Source organism: Chionomys nivalis, chromosome X (genome assembly GCF_950005125.1).
Source record: "Chionomys nivalis chromosome X, mChiNiv1.1, whole genome shotgun sequence".
In the NCBI taxonomy this organism is placed as follows: domain Eukaryota; kingdom Metazoa; phylum Chordata; class Mammalia; order Rodentia; family Cricetidae; genus Chionomys; species Chionomys nivalis.
Genome location: NC_080112.1, coordinates 65772254 through 65790868, shown reverse-complemented (window position 1 = coordinate 65790868; position 18615 = coordinate 65772254). Strand labels below are relative to the sequence as shown.

The following is an 18615-nucleotide window of genomic DNA, read 5'->3' as shown; positions in this document are numbered from 1 at the left end:
ATATGAGAGTCTGTAGCGATGTGAAGGAGAATGGCCCCCATATATGAACACTTGGTTCCCTAGTTGGTGTAAGAGTTTTGGGAATGACTGGGATGTGTGTCTTTGTTGAAGAACATGTATTGCTGGGGGAGGGCTTTGAGATTTCCAAAGCCCACTCCAGGTCCAGTCTTTCTCTTTTTCAGACATGTGGTTGTGGATCAGATGTAAGCTCTCAGCTACTGCTCCAGTACTATGTCTCCCCGATTGCTGTCTTGCTTCCCATCATGTAATGGTAGTATATATTCCGTGTCATTACATGTTGGGAGCACATAATTTGCTTTTTTCAGGGAATTGCATTAAGAGATTGCCTTGAATTTCAGAAAAAGACTTTGGACTTTAAAACTGTTTTAAGACTGTGATAGTCTATGAGACTTTTAAAATTGGATTAAATATATTTTTCATTAAGACATGACAGCAAACCTATGGGGGAAATGGGGTGAAAAGTGTTGATTTGAACCAAAATGACCCTCATATGCCCATATATTTGAAATCTTGGTTCCTATTGGTGGAAGTGGTGGGGTAAGGCTAGGAGGTGTGCCCTTATTGGAGTACATGTATCCTTGGGGTGGATTTTGAGATTTATTTATTTATTTATTTATTTATTTATTTATTTATTTATTTTTATGTTCTTTTTTTTTAAAAAGAAAACTAACGTTTTTCATTTTACTTACGAATCCCAGTTCCCACTCCCTCCCCTCCACCTACCTCCTACTCCACCCCCATCTACTCCTCAGAGAGGGTAAGGTACATTGCTTTGGGGGAGGTCCCTACTATATCTAGGCTGAGCAAGGTATCCATCCAAAGAGGATAGGTTTCAAAAAAGCCAGAACAAGCAGTAGGGATAAATTCTGGTGCCACTGCCAGTGGCTCCACAGTCTGCCCCAGCCATAGAACTGTCACCCACATTCAGAGGACTAATTTGGACCTATGTTGTTTCCTTCCCTGTCCAGCTGGAGTTGGTGAGCTCAAGCCCACATTAGTTCCAGTCTGTCTCTCAACCTCGTGGTTGTAGATCATATGTAAGCTCTTAGTTACTGCTCCAGCATCATGCTTGCTTGCTCGCTGCCTTGCTTCTAATCATGATGTTTATGGATTCACTTTTTAAAACTGTAAGCAATCTTCCTATTAAATGCATTATTTTAAATTTGTTTTGTTATGGGTGTCTCTTCACAGCCATAGAAAAGATATATTCAGACCCATAGTGTCTGGAAAATGCTGTTTCCTTGGATTCATCCAACAAATCTGGCTCTCACAGTCTTTCTATCTCTTCAACTTAGATAAGTGAGACTCGAGGGGAGAGCTTTGTTAAAGACATCCCATTTAGGGTCCAAAATCTCTCATCCTCTGCACATTGTTCGGTTGTGTATCTCTCTATTAATTTCTATCTATTGCAAAAACAGGCTTTTCTGATGAGGGTTAAATGGCACACTGATCTATGGGTGTTTGAATGTGTCATTAGGAGTCATTTTATTGCTATGTTCCTTTAGCAAAATAATAGTATTAGGTTTTTCCCTAGGCCTATGGCCTATCAAGTTCACGGTCTTGGCAACTTTAGCACTATATGCTCCATCTCATGAAGTGTGACTTAAATCCAATAACAATTTTTTGTTGTTGTTGTTTTTTTCTATAACATTTGTGTCACTACTGCAGCAGTATATTTTGCAGGCTGGTTGCTGTTGTAAGGCTGTGGAGTTTGTAGCTGGGTGATATTAATACATTTCCTCTCCAGTAGTGTGCAGAGTCCCTTTAAGCAACATGAATGATAGTCAGTATGAATAAAGCTCCTGGTTGAAGACCAGTTTGACTTCTCCAGGTTTATTGAAATAAATAAAGGTTTTTTTAAAATCAACAATGGAGCACTAACTATAATCATTGCTGCTGCATTCATAATAGCCAGAAACTGAGAAAAGCATAGATATACTTCAACTGGTAAATCAATAATGAAAATTTGCTACATTCACACAGTAGAATGGTATTCAGTTTTAAAGAAAAAAGAATCTATAAAATTTGCAGGTAAATGGCTGGAGTTAGAAAATTCATTCTGAATCAGGCAATCTAAACTATAAAAGCCATATAGTGTATATTTTCTCTTAAATGTGGATTGATCATTTAAGTTTTCAATATCTATGCTAGAATCCACATAACCATGAAGGTTTAGGTACTTATTAATGGGCCAGGAAAAAGAAGAGGATCTTCCATTGCAAGGGAAATAAAACAAAGTCTTATGGAGGGATGAGGGGAAAACTAATAGGAAGATTAAATGCGGAGGGAAATGGGATAGAAGAGTAACAAAGGAAATATGGGAAGAGACAGCTATCACTAAAGGTCTTTTGAAAAGTCAAATGGATGAATCCTCTTTTTAGAATACACCTCAGGTGACCTGGGAAGATGGTTCACTACTCTCTTGACTCAGAAAACCCAATAAATTATGCAAATTTTCAGGTTCGCTTTAAGAAAATCCATAAAACTGCCAAGCCATCAAGGGTATACATATCCAAAAAGCCAAGTATCTGAAAGATATCACTTTAAGGAAGCAGTGTGTGCCATTCTGACAGTACAATGGTGGAGTCAGTAAATGCGCCCAGGTCAAACAGTGGGGCTGGACACAGGTCAGTAGCAAAAAAAAAAAAAAAAAAAAAAAAAAAAAAAGTGCTGAATTTTTACTGCACGTGCTTAAAACCACAGAGAGCAATGCTGAACTTAAGGGTTTAGATGTAGGTTCTCTAGTCATTGAACATATCCAGGTGAACAAAACACCTAAGATGCACCGATGAACTTACAGAGCTCATGGCTATAATACTCACACAGGAGCTCCCCTTGCCACTGAAAAAGAACAATTTGTTCCAAAGCCAGAAAAGGGGACTACACAGAATAGAAGATATCCCTGAAGAAACAGAAACTTTTGGCACAGGAATAAATTCAACATAAAATGAATGCAGATAAAAGTAAAAGAAAGAAAGAGAGTGAGAGAGAAGAAAAGAATAGATCAAATGGAAACCTACTGCTGTACTGGACAAGTTTCCTAAAATATATACAAACTTGAAAGCAATATGAAGGAATTGTCATATAATGGAAAGAACCATAAACTAAGTGGATATCTTATGCCACCAAGTAACACCGTCAGTGCCAGGAATATAGTATATCTTGTTTAATAGTTGGCCAAAGGGGTACCATGGAAGCCCCTTTGACTCACCAAACATCACAGGCAGGGATATTGGTTATTCACTGGCCATATTATTTAGCCTGAATTCCAGACATGGGTTTACAACTTCACTTAGTAGGCATCTCAACATAAAATGGTTAAAATGTGATACTTCTCTTCATCCTAATGTCTTTTTTTCACCTAGAGATCTCCAGCTTAGCAAAACTTATCATGATCTCTACAGTTGCTCAAAATATTTTAATTAAAATTTTTTCTCTTATTGCTCTTAATTCAACAACTAGTCACCATATTATCTTTAACTATAACCAAAATTTAGCTACTTATCAGGTTTATTCCTATCAAATTGTTGTCAATATTCTACAGTAATTATTTTCTTGTTCATCCTCAATTGCTGTACTACTTTGTTGTGGTTATAATATCAAACTAAGATAAATAATTAATATTGAAATCACACATTTTATTGTTTCAGAATTATGGCAGTCAAAACCCAAATATAAAATGTCCTAGAGGTGAAATTAAGGTGCTAACTAGATTATATATTATACAGAGTGTCTGGGAAATAAAATGGTTTTCTTGCCTTTTGCTAGCATATATAACAAATTCCTTGCATCCCTTGGTTTTCTATGTTCTTTATTCAAAGACATATCCAATAATCATATACTTCCTTCATCTATAAAGATACTTAGGATGTCATTTGGGATCCAATCTTAGGATAATCCCCACGTTTCCAAATCCTTAAGTTAATCACATGCATATGCTCTCTTTCACAATATTCACAAGTTCCAGATATTAGAAACAGAATATATTTGGGGAATTTCAACCTAGCTGAACAACTTAACACATTTTAAGGAGTCAGAGGCATATATCAGTGGTGTAGTGCTTGCCTAGCATGCATGAATTCTTAGGATCAATTCCTGGCACTGCAAAACACATATTTTATACAAGTCCTGCATATATATTGTCAACTTATTTGTAAAAAAATCTTCCAAGAATACCCAATGGATAAAAAATATTCTCTTAAAAATGGCACTAGGACAACTGGACCTTCTATTATAGTATGCATAAAATCTTCCCAAGATGCTACTAAATTTCAACTTTAATGAAGACTATATTACATATATTATACTTATATATTATATACTCATAGACCATACTTATATATGTTTATGAATATGCCTTTAACTATATGATTATAGATTATAATATATTGTAGAATATATATATATATATATATATATATATATATATATATATATATATATATTATGATTAAACACTGTGCCCAAAAGCAAATTCAGGGAGCAGAGGATTTATTTGACTTACAGTTTATAAGGTCATAGTTTATAACTGAGGAAACTAGGGATTCAAAACAGAGACTAATAAACAATGATTACTTACTCACTCTTTGGTTCATAATTAACTAGCTTTCTTATACAGCCCAGGACTACTTGTCTGGGAATGGTGCTATGTATAGCCGGCTACACACTCTGACCTCACTCAGCAATCAAGACAATCCTCTACAGACATGCCAACAGGCTAAGTTCATTTGGGTGGTTTCTCAATTGAGACTCTCTTCTCAGATAACTCTGGGATGTGTTATGACAGTTAAAGCTAATGAGAGCCCTCCACTACTTGATAACTTAAAACACAACACTTGAAACTATAAACTTTAAATTCCTTATCCTTATATAAATATTACTACATCAAACACAGCACAACCTTTCAATTCTTACAGTCATCAAAAAATTAGGCCTTTAAAATATCAAGGTTTCTTTAAAATCTAGTCTCTTAACTGTAGGCTACAATAAAATTAAAAAAATAACTTACTTTCTTAGCCCTAAAATTTAAGAACTAGGGGATGAAAGAACCACACTTGTGCAAAACAAGAATTTAGCATTGTAAAACCAGATCTGGTTACTCTGTGTCTGGCATCTTCAATGCACTTGTCTTCTGGGGTCCAAAGGCTTAGGTAGCTCCATATATCCAGTTTTTCCATGTATAAACCTGTACAGCTTGTCTCTTAAGCTTCAGCAAGCTCCACATTACACTGGCAGCCGTCCTTGGTGAATGTTCCACGATACAGGCATCTCCAGTAATACCTGGGGGTCCCCATTGCAAGTGAAGGTATATCTTCACCAATAGCTTTCCTGGCTTCAGTTCAGAGACTATTGCCACTGCCACATCATGTCAAGTTCCATCTCTCCCCATTGCCTCCTCAAACCTTCAGCTTTCATGCAGTAAATATCAGACCCATGTGGGAAACAGTTCCATATTGACAGGTTCCACTATCTGCTTGAGATGCAGCTCTGGTCTCTGTGACCCCCAGATTTTGTTTGTTGGCTCTGAGGAAATACTTTTCAGAATATTTCACCTCCCTGGACACCTGCAAGCCCCTCTAGAGTCAATTCTCTTGCCAACCCTAAGATGGCTCCCTTAGTCAGGATATATACTTCGCTGCTCCCGTATCCATCCTTCCTATATCCTAACCATCCCAATCCCTCAAGCTCCTCCCATCCTCCCCTTCTCACGTTTCTCATCCCATTTCCCCTTAGCCCCAAGCCACCTCACCCGTTAGTTTCCAGTTTTTGCCCAGCAATCTTGTCTACTTCCCCTATCCAGGCAGATGACTATACGATTTTCTTTGGGTTCACTTTCTTATTTAGCTTCTCTAGGATCACAAATTATATGCTCAATGTCCTTTATTTATGGCTAGAAACCAATTATGAGTGAGTACATCCCAAGTTCCTCTCTTCGGGTCTGGGATACCTCACTCAGGATAGTATTTTCTATTTCCATCCATTTGCATGCAAAATTCGAGAAGTCATTGTTTTTACCGCTGAGTAGTAGTCTAATATGTATATATTCCACACTTTCTTCATCCAGGGAGATGTCCCCAGCTGGTACCTTGGGCAACTGAGGAAAGGGAACCTGAAATGATCCTATCCTATACTGATGAATATCTTACATATCACCTTAGAACCTGCATCTGGCGATGGATCAAGATAGAGACAGAGACTCAATTTGGAACAACGGTCTGAGCTCTTAAGGTCTAAATGAGGAGCAGAAGGAGGGAGAACTTGAGCAAGGAAGTCAGGACCACGAGGGGTGCACCCACCCACTGTGACATTGGAACTGATTTATTGGGAGCCCACCAAGGCCAGCTGGACTGGGACTGAATAAGCATGGGTTGAAACTGGACTCTCTGAACATGGCAGACAATGAAGGCTGATGAGAAGCCAAGGACAATGGCACTAGGTTTCGATCCTAATACATGAACTGGCTTTGTGGGAGCTTAGCCTGTTTGGATGCTCACCTTCCTGGACCTAGATAGAAGTGGGAGGACCTTGGTCTTCCCGCAGGGCAGGGAATTTGGACTGCTCTTCAGTATGGAGAGGGAGGGGGAATGGAGTGGGGGGAGGAGAAGAGGAGTGGGGATAGGGAAAGGGGAGTGGGGGGAGGGGCAATATTTGGGAGGAGGGGGAGGGAAATGGGGAACGGGGACAGGTGGAAATTTTAATTAAAAAAGAATAAAAATAATTTAAAAAAAATAATATTTCACTTCTTTGAGGCTGGGCTCTTAATAATTACAGCTGATCTTTCAGACCGCGTTGATCAGCATCTATTGTCCCAGGGAAGTAAAGGTTTCACGTTAATACTACTCTTGCTAATCACAGCTGATTATTTAGCCCCAACGGATCAAAAAACATGCATAATTGCTTTTTGTTTTCAATTTTTTATTCATTTTATATACAAACCACAGTTTCCCCTCCTTTTCCTTTTGTTACTCCCTCCCTCTTCCCCCAACCCTACATCAACTCCTCAGAAAAAGTAAGGCCTCCCATGAGGAATCAACAAAGCCTGGCACATCAAGTTAAGGGGGAACCAAGACCCCCTCTGCCCACATCAAAGCTGAACCAGGCATTCCACCAAAGGAAATAGGTTCCAAAATGTCAGCTCATGTACCAGGAATAGATCCTGCTACCACTGCCAAGGTCCCCTCAAACCAAGCTACAGAAAGATTCTTCTCTCATACAATACATTGTAACTGTAATTTCCCCTCCCACCACTCCTCCCAAGAGTGGTAGAGGTGGGCCTTGAGGTGTCCATTAAGAGTTGTAAAGAATTTTGTTGAAATTTTGATAGGAATTGTATGAAATTTGTAGGCTGCTTTTGAAGAATGGCCATTTTTAATGTTTATCTTACTGATATATGAGCATCTTCTGATCGCTCCTTCAATTTCTTTCTTCAAAGACTTGAAGTTTTTATCATACATGTCTTTCACTAGCTTGGTTAGAATTACCTCAAATTATTTTATATTATTTGAGGCTATAGTAAAGGGTGTTGTTTCCTTGATTTCTTTCTTAGTAAATTTGACATTTGTATATAGGAGGGCTACTGATTTTTTTTTTTTAGTTAAATTTGCATCCAGTCACTTTGCTGGAAGTGTTTGTCAGCTAGAATTTTTGAGATCACTTACACATAGTATTATATTATCTGCAAGTAACATTTCTTTTACTTTGTCTTTTCCAATTTGTATCCCCTTGATCTCCTTTAGCTTTACTATTGCTCTAGCTGAAACCTCAAGTACTATTTTCAGTGGATACAGAGAGAGGGTACAGCATTGTCTTGTTCCTGATTTTAGTGGAATTGCGTTGAGATTCTCTCATTTAATTTGATGTTGGGTATAGGCTTGCTGTAAATTGCCTTTACTATGTTTAAATATGCACCTGTATCCCTAATCTCTCCAGTACTTTTATCATGAAGGGGTGTTGTATTTTGTCAAAGTTTTTTTTCAGCTTCTAATAACATGATTATTTGTTGTTGCTTTTGTTTTATTTTTTTATTTATATGGTGGATTACATTTATTGTTTTTTGTATGTTGAACCATCCCTACATCTCTGGGATAAAACCTGCTTGATTGTGGTGGATGATCTTTTTGATGTGTTCTTGGATTCTGTTTGCGAATCTTTCCCTGAGTACTTTTGTATCTACATTCATAAGGGAAATTGGTCTGTAATTATCTTTCTTTGTTGAATTTTTTGTGGTTTGGGTATCAAGATAACTGTGCCCTCATAAAATGAGTTGGACAATGTTCCTTCTGTTTCTATTTTGGAATAATTTTAGGAGTATTGGTGTTAACTCCTCTGAATGCCTGGTAGAATTTCTATTTCACTAGAGATTATAGGTCCATTCAATTTTTTTTCTCTGATCTTGATTTAACTGTGGTATGTGGTACCTATCAAATTTTGTACCTTCAAAATTATTCATTTCACTTATATTTTCCAATTTGGTAAAGTACAGGTTTTTTTTAAAGTATGTCCTTATGATTATTTGGTTTTCTATGCGTCTGTTGTTATTTCCCCCTTTTATTACTGATTTTATTAATGTGGATATTTTCTCTCAATCCTTTAGTCAGTTTATATATGGTTTTGTCTAACTTGTTTGTAGCAGCTTAAGAAAAAAACCTAATAATTGATTGCATTTCCTATCACGTCCAATCAGGAGCAACATACATCCTAGAGTACCTTCAGCCTGTGGACCTCCTACCCACGTGTGATCAAGCATATTTGCATATGGGTCAAACAAACTTGTTTCTGAGGATGAAACTCATGTGACTTATTATCTCCTATAAATAATAGCCTCCAGCATTTTAGGAACTATCCGTCCTTGGGTAAGGGGCTTGCAGATAAGAGGTATTTTTTTTTCCTGAATCTCTAAGGCATAGTATTTAAAGCTTAAAATATAACTTTGGCTTTCACAATAAGCAGTTCAATAAATTCCCATTAATATATGGCCATTTTATCAAATCTATTTCTCTAGAGAATCCCACCTAATATAGAAAAAGAAAACATTTAATGATGGTAGATTTGGGATGGAGAAGAAGATGGTGAGTTACTTTGGGTTTTTATTATATTATCTTGAAGGACTAATGAAGTACTCATATGGAGTTCTCTGCTATGCAGTTAAAATACTATATGGCTTTGAAAGGAAGGGAAATTGTATAATTAATACAACGTGGATAGAAATAAAAGAAATTACATTAAGTAAAATTAAAAGGCACAGTAAGACAAATGATGCATTTTCTCAAGGAAATCTTCAGAACTTATTTTCATTTAAACAGAATAGTGGAAGTTATTGTTGCTGCCTGGAGAAAAAAAGAAAGGCTGAGTAAAGGAGATTAGACTGCAGGGAAACTTTAATGATATATTTCACTATGTGGAAATCATTATTTATAAGGTATTACATATTTCAAAATTATAAATCATATTTTAATGTTCTAATAACCAAAATGATATTGGTGATGTGATGTTTACATTAATTAAATTCATTAACTCCTTATATAGTGTATACATAGAATAAAACATTGTATTTTATCTCCAAATATAAAAATTAGTTTTGTCAAATAAAACAATTTTGGGTTGTGATTCCAGAGATATTGTGGTACTCAATATGTGGAAATGGTATTCAGGATCCTAAGGAAAATGGGAACTAACTGAAGAATAACTTTCATGTGCATGGATTCTCATAAACCTTAGGATGACAGATATTATATCCTTAGCATGCCTGTGCCTAAATTAAAACTCAGAAAGACATAATGATTTGATAAATCTAGAAAGCAACAAAACCCTTATGAATACAAAATGGTATGGTTATATAGAAACCAACATCTGTTGGCAATAATTCTGCCACTGGTCAGTACTGGTTGGCACCGGTTAGTATTATGTGCCATTAATACACAGAATAACCACATATTTATAAGACAGAACTTTTTAATCTATTTTGCAATGATTCTGATAGAACTCAAGTTCACATGCACACTAAGTAAGTGCTATGCTATTGATATATCCCCAGATTTAGTACTTATTAACACTTAAATATGAGAAAACTGAGGTAAGAAAGATGGATTAACAGGTCCAAGGTCATGAGGCTATTAGCAATAATAGTAAATTGAAAACCCATATGATTTTACTACTAAACCTAATCATTAGGAAAAATTAAATATTGAATCATTTGTCTTAAACTGGTGTTTTACAGAGACAGATCTAAGGTATACGTTATGAAAATAGATCCATATCTATCACCATGCAAAAAACTCAAGTACAAATGGATCAAAGACCTCAATATCAATCTGAACACACTGAACCTGATAGAAGAGAAAGTGGGAAGTACTCTACAACATATGGGCACAGGAGATCGCTTCCTATGTATAACCTCAGCAGCACAGACATTAAGGGCAACATTGAATAAATGGGACCTCCTAAAACTGAGAAGTTTCTGTAAAGCAAAGGACACTGTCACTAAGACAAAAAGGCAACCTACTGACTGGGAGAAGATCTTCACCAACCCTGCAACAGACAAAGGTCTGATCTCCAAAATACATAATGAACTCAAGAAACTAGACTTTAAAATGCTAATTAGCCCAATTAAAAAATGGGGCACTGAACTGAACAGAGAATTCTCAGCAGAAGAAATTCAAATGGCCAAAAGACACTTAAGGTCATGCTCAACTTCCTTAGCAATCAGGGAAATGCAAATCAAAACAACTTTGAGATACCATTTTACACCTGTCAGAAAGGCTAAAATCAAAAACACCAATGATAGCCTTTGCTGGAGAGGTTGTGGAGAAAGGGGTACACTCATCCATTGTTGGTGGGAATGCAAACTTGTGCAACCACTTTGGAAAGCAGTGTGGTGATTTCTCAGGAAATTCGGGATCAACCTACCCCAGGACCCAGCATTACCACTCTTGGAAATATACTCAGGAGTTGCCCTATCATATTACAGGAGCATTTATTTGTTCAACTATGTTCATAGCAGCATTATTTGTAATAGCCAGAACCTGGAAATAACCTAGATGCCTTTCAAAGGAAGAATGAATGAAGAAAGTGTGGAATATATACATATTAGAGTACTACTCAACGGTAAAAAAACAATGACATCTTGAACTTTGGATGCAAATATATGGAAATAGAAGACACTATCCCGAGTGAGGTAACCCAGACCACAAAAGATGAACATGGGATGTACCCACTCATAATTGGTTTCTAGCCATAAATAAAGGACATTGAGCATATAATTTGTGATCCTAGAGAAGATAAATAAGAAGTTGAACCCAAAGAAAAACATATAGTTATCCTACTGGATATTGGAAATAGACAAGATTGCCGGGCAAAAATTGGGAACTTGGGGGTGGGGTGTGATGGGGGTAAGGGATGATGGGGAGAGAAAAATGAGAAGTGGAGGATGGGGGGAACTTGGGGGATGGGGTGGTTGGGATAAAGGAAGGGTGGATATGGGAGCAGGGAAGTATATAGCTTAATTAAGGGAGCCATTTTAGGGTTGGCAAGAGATTTGGCCCTAGAGGGGCTCCCAGGTGTTCAGGGAGATGTCCCCAGTTAGTTCCTTGGGCAGCTGAGAAGAGGGAACCTGAAATGGCCCTGTCCTATAGCCATACTGATGAATATCTTGCATATCACCATAGAACCTTCATCTGGCAATGGATGGAGATAGAGACAGAGACCCACACTGGAGCACTGGACTGAGCTCTCAAGGTCCAAATGAGGAGGAGAAGGAGGGAGAACATGAGCAAGGAAGTCAGGACCGAGAGGGGCGCACCCACCCACTGAGACAGTGGGGTTGATCTATTGGGAGCTCATCAAGGCCAGCTGGACTGGGACTGAAAAAGCATGGCATAAAACCGGACTCTCTGAACAAGGCAGACAATGAGGGCTAATGAGAAGCCAAGGATGATGGCATTGGGTTTTGATCCTACTTCATGTACTGGCTTTTTGGGAGCCTAGCCAGTTTGGATGCTCACCTTCCTAGATCTGGATGGAGGGGGTAGGACCTTGGACTTCCCACAGGACAGGGAACCCTGACTGCTCTTTGGACTGGAGAGGGAAGGGGAGCAGAGTGGGGGGAGGGGGAGAGGAGTAGGGGGAGGGGGAGAGGAGGGGGCATGGGAGGCTGGGAGGAGGCGGAAATTTTTTCAATAAAAAAAGAAACAGGTTGTGCTAATGAAGCACTCATGTATTGATAGCTTACTATAATCCATGGGCAACGTGGGCTTAAAATTTTGGCTTGGTGATTGTGGTAGTTTGAATGTAATTGGTCCCCATAAGCTCATAGGGAGCAACACTATTAGAAGGTGTTGCTTTGTTGAAGTAGGTATGATGGCTTTATTGGAGGAGTGTGGACTTTGAGGTCTCCTATGCTCAGGCTATTCCCAGGGTCAATCCACTTCGTGTTGTCTTCAGATCAAGCTGTAGAATTCTCAGCTCCTTCTCCAGCACCATGTCTGCCAGCACACCACAATGCTTCCACCATGATGTTAACGTACTAAAGTTCTGAACTGAGCTATGAACTGCAAGCCACCACAATTAAATGATTTCCTTTATTTGATTTGCCATGGTCATGGTCTCTCTTCACAGAAATAGAAACCCTAACTAAGACAATGAGAAATGGGATTAATGAATAGTGTTTAAGTTTGAGTTACAAGAACTCACTAATAATTTAGAGTTGTCTTTCAAGTTATAATGAGACTTTGAGAAAACTACTTCTTCCACCTCTGATCCTCATTTTTCCTGTATGAATATAAGGAATTAGGATAGACTTCATTTAGATCTTTATTTCTGACTATATAAATACTTGTGTTATTTGGATTCTCTTTAGAGCATAGTTAGTGTGATCTGCAGGCTTTATCAGAGAAAGAGTATTTCCTTCTGAATGATTTGTCTACAGAGACCTTTCTAGTCTGAGATTCACTAGATAGAGGACATCATTAGTGGTTGCTGTAAGGCATTGAGATGTCATGGAAACCATAATAGAGAGGAAAACTCGAGACTTGTTTTTCTCTTTGCTGTGCTGCTAATGGGCTGCACAACATGACCTACTCAAAAATCTTTCTGAACATCTAATAACCTCAGCCTCCTAATTTGTAAAATGAGAATAGCAAGTAGATTATAATCTACGTTTCTATAATTTAAAATATTATTTAAGAAGAAATGCAAATTTATTGGTTAATTAGAAGGTTCAAATTTCCTAAAATTTCTGTGATTAGGTGGATAAAGCTTTCCTTTTAGGTTTAGGAGGCTCTAGTAGATCAACTTTTACTGCCCTGTAGAATCATCACTGTTGCCAGGAATTGTCACTAACTTCGCAATATGTCTTTCATTGAATTGGTTTTACTTTACTATTTTAGTTTGATTCTACGAATTCCATTAATATTAATGAAAGAACAGATAACATTTTTGTCTATTTACTTGAAGAGCAAGAGAATAAATAAGGGTGACCAAGTGTACCAGGTACAGCAGCTCCTTGAAGCTTGCCTTTTGGAAGAAGAGAGCTTCTAATTTTACTCTTAACAGAACTGAGATCATAGTCAGTGCTGGTGATGGTTTCAAGCAAAAGTGATGGCAAAAAAATGCAGTGATAAGTCTTGCTTATAATCCCAAAACTTGAGACCCTGGGGTAGAATTTCCATGACTTATAAGCCAGCCTGAGAAACAGAGTGAGTTCTAGGCTAGCTTGATTTACAGTGACAGTCAATGTCCAAAACAGCAACAAAAAAGAAGTTAATTACATGAAAAAAATGAATGAATATAATACAGTGGCTTTTTTGGCTTTATTTATTGATTTATTCATTCATTTTGAGGTAGAATCATGTATCACCTTGGAGAAATTACAAATATCTATTTATTTATTTTCCCCAGACAGCCTTCCTAGGTTAAAAAAGGCTATTCTGAGATTATAATTATGCAAAAGCTTAGTTTATCTTAGAAATCAAGTTTTGCTAAAACAAGAGATTAGAGATAAATTTGAAAAATTAGAAAGTGATGGCTAACCTAATATTTAACATGTAACAACATGGTGTTCATATTTTATCCTATTTGGGATAGGAAGCTATAGTAATATTCTGGGTAAGACAGTAAAATGATCAGAGATGTTTGGAACAGATAAGACAGTGATGTTTGGAACAGAGAAGACAGTGATTGCAGAATTACCACCTGTGTGAGAAATAGAAAAGAGTGGAAACCCCACAAACTGACAAATCTATTAAAGGGGTCTTACTGAATTCTTGCTAGGAGATTTGGGCTACTCTAAGATTTGACAGTGGGAAGTAGTTTTAGTGTTATTTCATGTGTGGTCTTTACTCAGCAAAGATGCCTGAGGAAACATATACCCAAGACCAAAACACATACCCAATGGAGAAAGAAGAGGTTGAAAATTTTGTCTTTCAGACATAAATTGCCAGGTTAATGTCCTTAACCATCAATACTTTCTATTTGAATGAAGAGATCTTTCTGAAGGTGCTCATTTCAAGTTTATCAGGTGCTCTGGAAAAGATGAGCTATGAGAGTTTGACAGATCCCAGATAACCAGACTCTGTGAAGGAGCTCCAGATTAATCTCATTTCCAGCAAACTCCTGACTGAACACTTAACAATTGTAGATACTGGAATTGGAATAATTAAAACTGGCTTGATCAATAAATCTGACACTATTGCCAAGTCTAGCATCAAAGCCTTCATGGATACTTAGCAAGCTGGTGAATATAACTTTGTGATTGACAATTTTGGGTTGGTTTTTACTCTACATATTTGCTTGGTTAAGAGATAATTATCATCACCAAGCATAATAATGGTGAACAGTATACCTAGGAATCCTTGGCAGGGGGATCATTCAGAGTGCGGACTAACACAGACGAACCAATGGGTCATGGAGCAAAAGTTATACCTTAAAGAAGACCAAACTGACTATTTAGAAGAAAGGGAAATAAAGGAGATTGTGAAGAAACATTCATTATCCCATTGCTCTTTGTAAAGAAGGAGCATGATAGGGAATTCAGTGATGATGAAACTGAAGAAAAGAAAGATAAAGACAAATAGGAAATAAAAAATATAAGGACTATAATGACAAGTGTGAAATAGATGATGTTGGTTCAGAAGGAGGAGGAAGGAAGGAGGAGGAGAAAGAGAGCAAGAGGAAAAGAAGGAGAAGGACTTTCACAAACAACAACTACTGATCAAGTACTCAACAAAACATTCTATTTGGAACAGAAATCCTGATGACATTACTAATAAAGAATATGGAGAGTTATACAAGCCCTTAACCAATAATTGGGGAAAACATTTGACAGTAAAACATTTTTTTATTGAAGGACAATAGGAATTTTAAGTTCTATGTCTAAGACATGATTCTTTTTGTCTGTTTGAAAACAGAAATAAAAAGATATCAAGTTGTACGTATGCAGAAGTTTTATCGTGAATAGCTATGAGGAGTTCATTCATGAGTATCTGCATTTTATTAGAGGGGTAGTAAATTCCAAGGCTCTCCCTCTAAATATTTTCCTTGAAATATTGCAGGAAAGCAAAAATTTGAAGGTTATCAAAATAATTTCATTAAGAAATGCTTAGAACTCGTCACTGAACTGGCAGAAGAAAGAGTGCCACAAAAAGTTTTTTTTTTTAGGTGAATCCTTTAATTCTGCTCCTGAAACTCACAAGAATTCTTTGAACCGGGCGGTGGTGGCACACGTCTTTAATCCCAGCACTCGGGAGGCAGAGGCAGGCGGATCTCTGTGAGTTCGAGACCAGCCTGGTCTACAAGAGCTAGTTCCAGGACAGGTTCCAAAACCACAGAGAAACCCTGTCTCGAAAAACCAAAAAAAAAAAAAAAGAATTCTTTGAGTGTGTAAATCATACATTTTAGACACATACATTGTATAAATAGCAGCATATTTATGCCAGAATGACTGTGACAGATTTTTTTTTATTGAAAAAAAAATTTTCCCACTTCTTCCTCGCCTCCCATTTCCCTCCCCCTCCTCCCACCCCTCTCCCCGTCCCCCCACTCCTCTTCTCCTCCCTCTCCAGTCCCAAGAGTAGTCAGGGTTCCCTGCCCTATGGAAAGTCCAAGGTCCACCCCCCTCCATCCAGGTCTAGAAAGGTGACCATCCAAACTGTCTAGGCTCCCACAAAGCCAGAACATGAAGTAGGATCAAAACCCTGTGCCATTCTCCTTGGCCTCTCGTCAGCTCTCATTGTCCGCCATGTTCAGAGAGTCCAGTCTTATCCCATGCTTTTTCAGTCGCAGTCCAGCTGGCCTTGGTGAGCTCCCCATAGATCGGCCCCACTGTCTCAGTAAATTAACCCAATTAAAAAATGGAGCACTGAACTGAACAGAGAATTCTCAACAGAAGAAGTTCAAATGGCCAAAAGATACTTAAGGTCATGCTCAACCTCCTTAGCGATCAGAGAAATGCAAATCAAAACAACTTTGAGATATCATCTTACACCTGTCAGAATGGCTAAAATAAAAAACACCAAGGATAGTCTTTGCTGGAGAGGTTGTGGAGAAAGGGGTACCCTCATTCATTGCTGTTGGGACTGCAAACTTGTGCAACCACTTTGGAAATCAGTGTGGCGGTTTCTCAGAAAAATTGGGATCAACCTATCCCTGGATCCAGCAATACCACTCTTGGGAATATACCCAAGAGATGCCCTATCATATGACAAAAGCATTTGTTCAACTATGTTCATAGCAGCATTATTTGTAATAGCCAGAACCTGGAAGCAACCTAGATGTCCTTCAATGGAAGAATGGATGAAGAAAGTGTGGAATATATACACATTAGAGTACTACTCTGCGGTAAAAAACAATGACTTCTCGAATTTTGCATGCAAATGGATGGAAATAGAAAATACTATCCTGAGTGAGGTAACCCAGACCCAAAAAGAAGATCATGGGATATACTCACTCATAATTGGTTTCTAGCCATGGATAGTGGCCACTGAGTCTATAATTTGTGATCCTAAAGCCACAAAAAGTTTTATGGACAGTTCTCAAAAAATACAAAGCTTGGAATTCATTATGACTCTCAAAATCAGAAAAAAAAAACCTTACAGAGCTCTTGTGGTACTCACATCTTTTTCTGGGGATGAGATGGATTCTCTCAAGGAGTGTTGCGCCAGAATGCAGAAAAACCAGAAACATATCTATTTCTTATCAAAAGTTAAACCTAGCATCAAATAGCTAACTCAGCCTTTGTGGAACATCTCTGAAATCATGGCTTAGGAGTGATCTCTATGACTGAACCCATTGGTGAGTATTTTGTGAAACAGCTGAAGGAACATGAGGAAAAAACCTTAGTGTCAATTGCCAAAAGACTGGAACTTCCAGAAGATGAAGAGGAGAAAAAGAAACACTAAGAAAAGCAAGGTTTGAAAAGCTCTGCAGTGTGATGAAAGTTATCTGTGAGAAAAAGTTTGAAAAGGAGGTTGTCTCAATCAAATTGGTGGCAACCCCATCCTGCCTTTTCACTAGAGCACATGCATCCACAGCAAACATGGAGAGGATCATGAAAGCTGAAGCCCCCAGAGACTACGCAGCAATTGTTTACATGGCAGCCAAGAAACACCTGGAGATAAATACTGACCACTCAATTATCGAAACCTCAAGGCAAAAGGCAAAGAATGACAAGTCTGTGAAGGATCTGATTATCTTGTATATGAAACTGCACTTCTGGCTTCTGGCTTCAGTCTGGAAGACATGCTAATAGAATGAAAAGGCTGATCAAGCTTTGTCTAGGTATTGATGAGGATGAGCCTACTGCAGATAAATGCTGCCAATGCTGCTGTAGCTGAAGAAATGATGCCCCTGGAAGGAGGTGATGACACATCACATGTGGAAGAAGTAAACTAAACTTCACTAGAAGAACCACATGTTTAACACTTACCTTAGTTCCTTCTGATAACATATTTTTCAGGTTTTTTTGTTTACTTTTGTTAGCATTTAAAGTTATCTGCCTGGCAGGAAAACTAAGTGGAAGATAATTTTTTTTTTCTACTTAGGATACTGTGATACTGTATGCTTGTTTCTACAGACTGGTAGAAGGTTTGTTGAAAATGTAACCTATTGTTAATCATGTGGTCTGAAGTGTTTAGCTATGTAGTTTAATTCCTTAGTAGTGCAAATTGTTTGCCACTGAAGTGTATATCTTCATGTTTAAAAGGAAAAATGGATGTTTGAAAGTCACCGTATAGAATCTACTTTCCAAATTTTTCATTCCCAGTAATTAATTCTGTATATACTAGTCCTATAAATAAAAAAAAACCACAAGCTGAAGCAGCTTGACAGAAATTCACCACTTGGCTTGTTTTCTCAAGTAAGGTATGGAGAGCAAAACCTTAAGCTTCACTTAGTCTTGTAACACAACAAGGCTTGAGAATGGAAGTGCAATGCCCAACCACATTCTACTTTAAAAGGTTAAGCAGATGAGGAAAAAAAAAAAAAACAAGTTCACAGTAGGGGTTGGGTCAGTAGAACAATGGCTATGAAAAATTGAAGCATTTTGTGGTACTCTATGCTAAATTGAAAGCATGTAGTTTAGTAACATGAAAATATCTGTGACCT

At 37.7% G+C, this 18615-nt stretch overlaps 1 pseudogene; it reads left to right on the top strand.

Annotated features, from left to right (window-relative positions):
• Window positions 1–14364: 14364 nt before the first annotated feature.
• On the top strand, window positions 14365–17904 carry LOC130867654 (heat shock protein HSP 90-alpha-like; annotated as a pseudogene).
• Window positions 17905–18615: the final 711 nt, after the last annotated feature.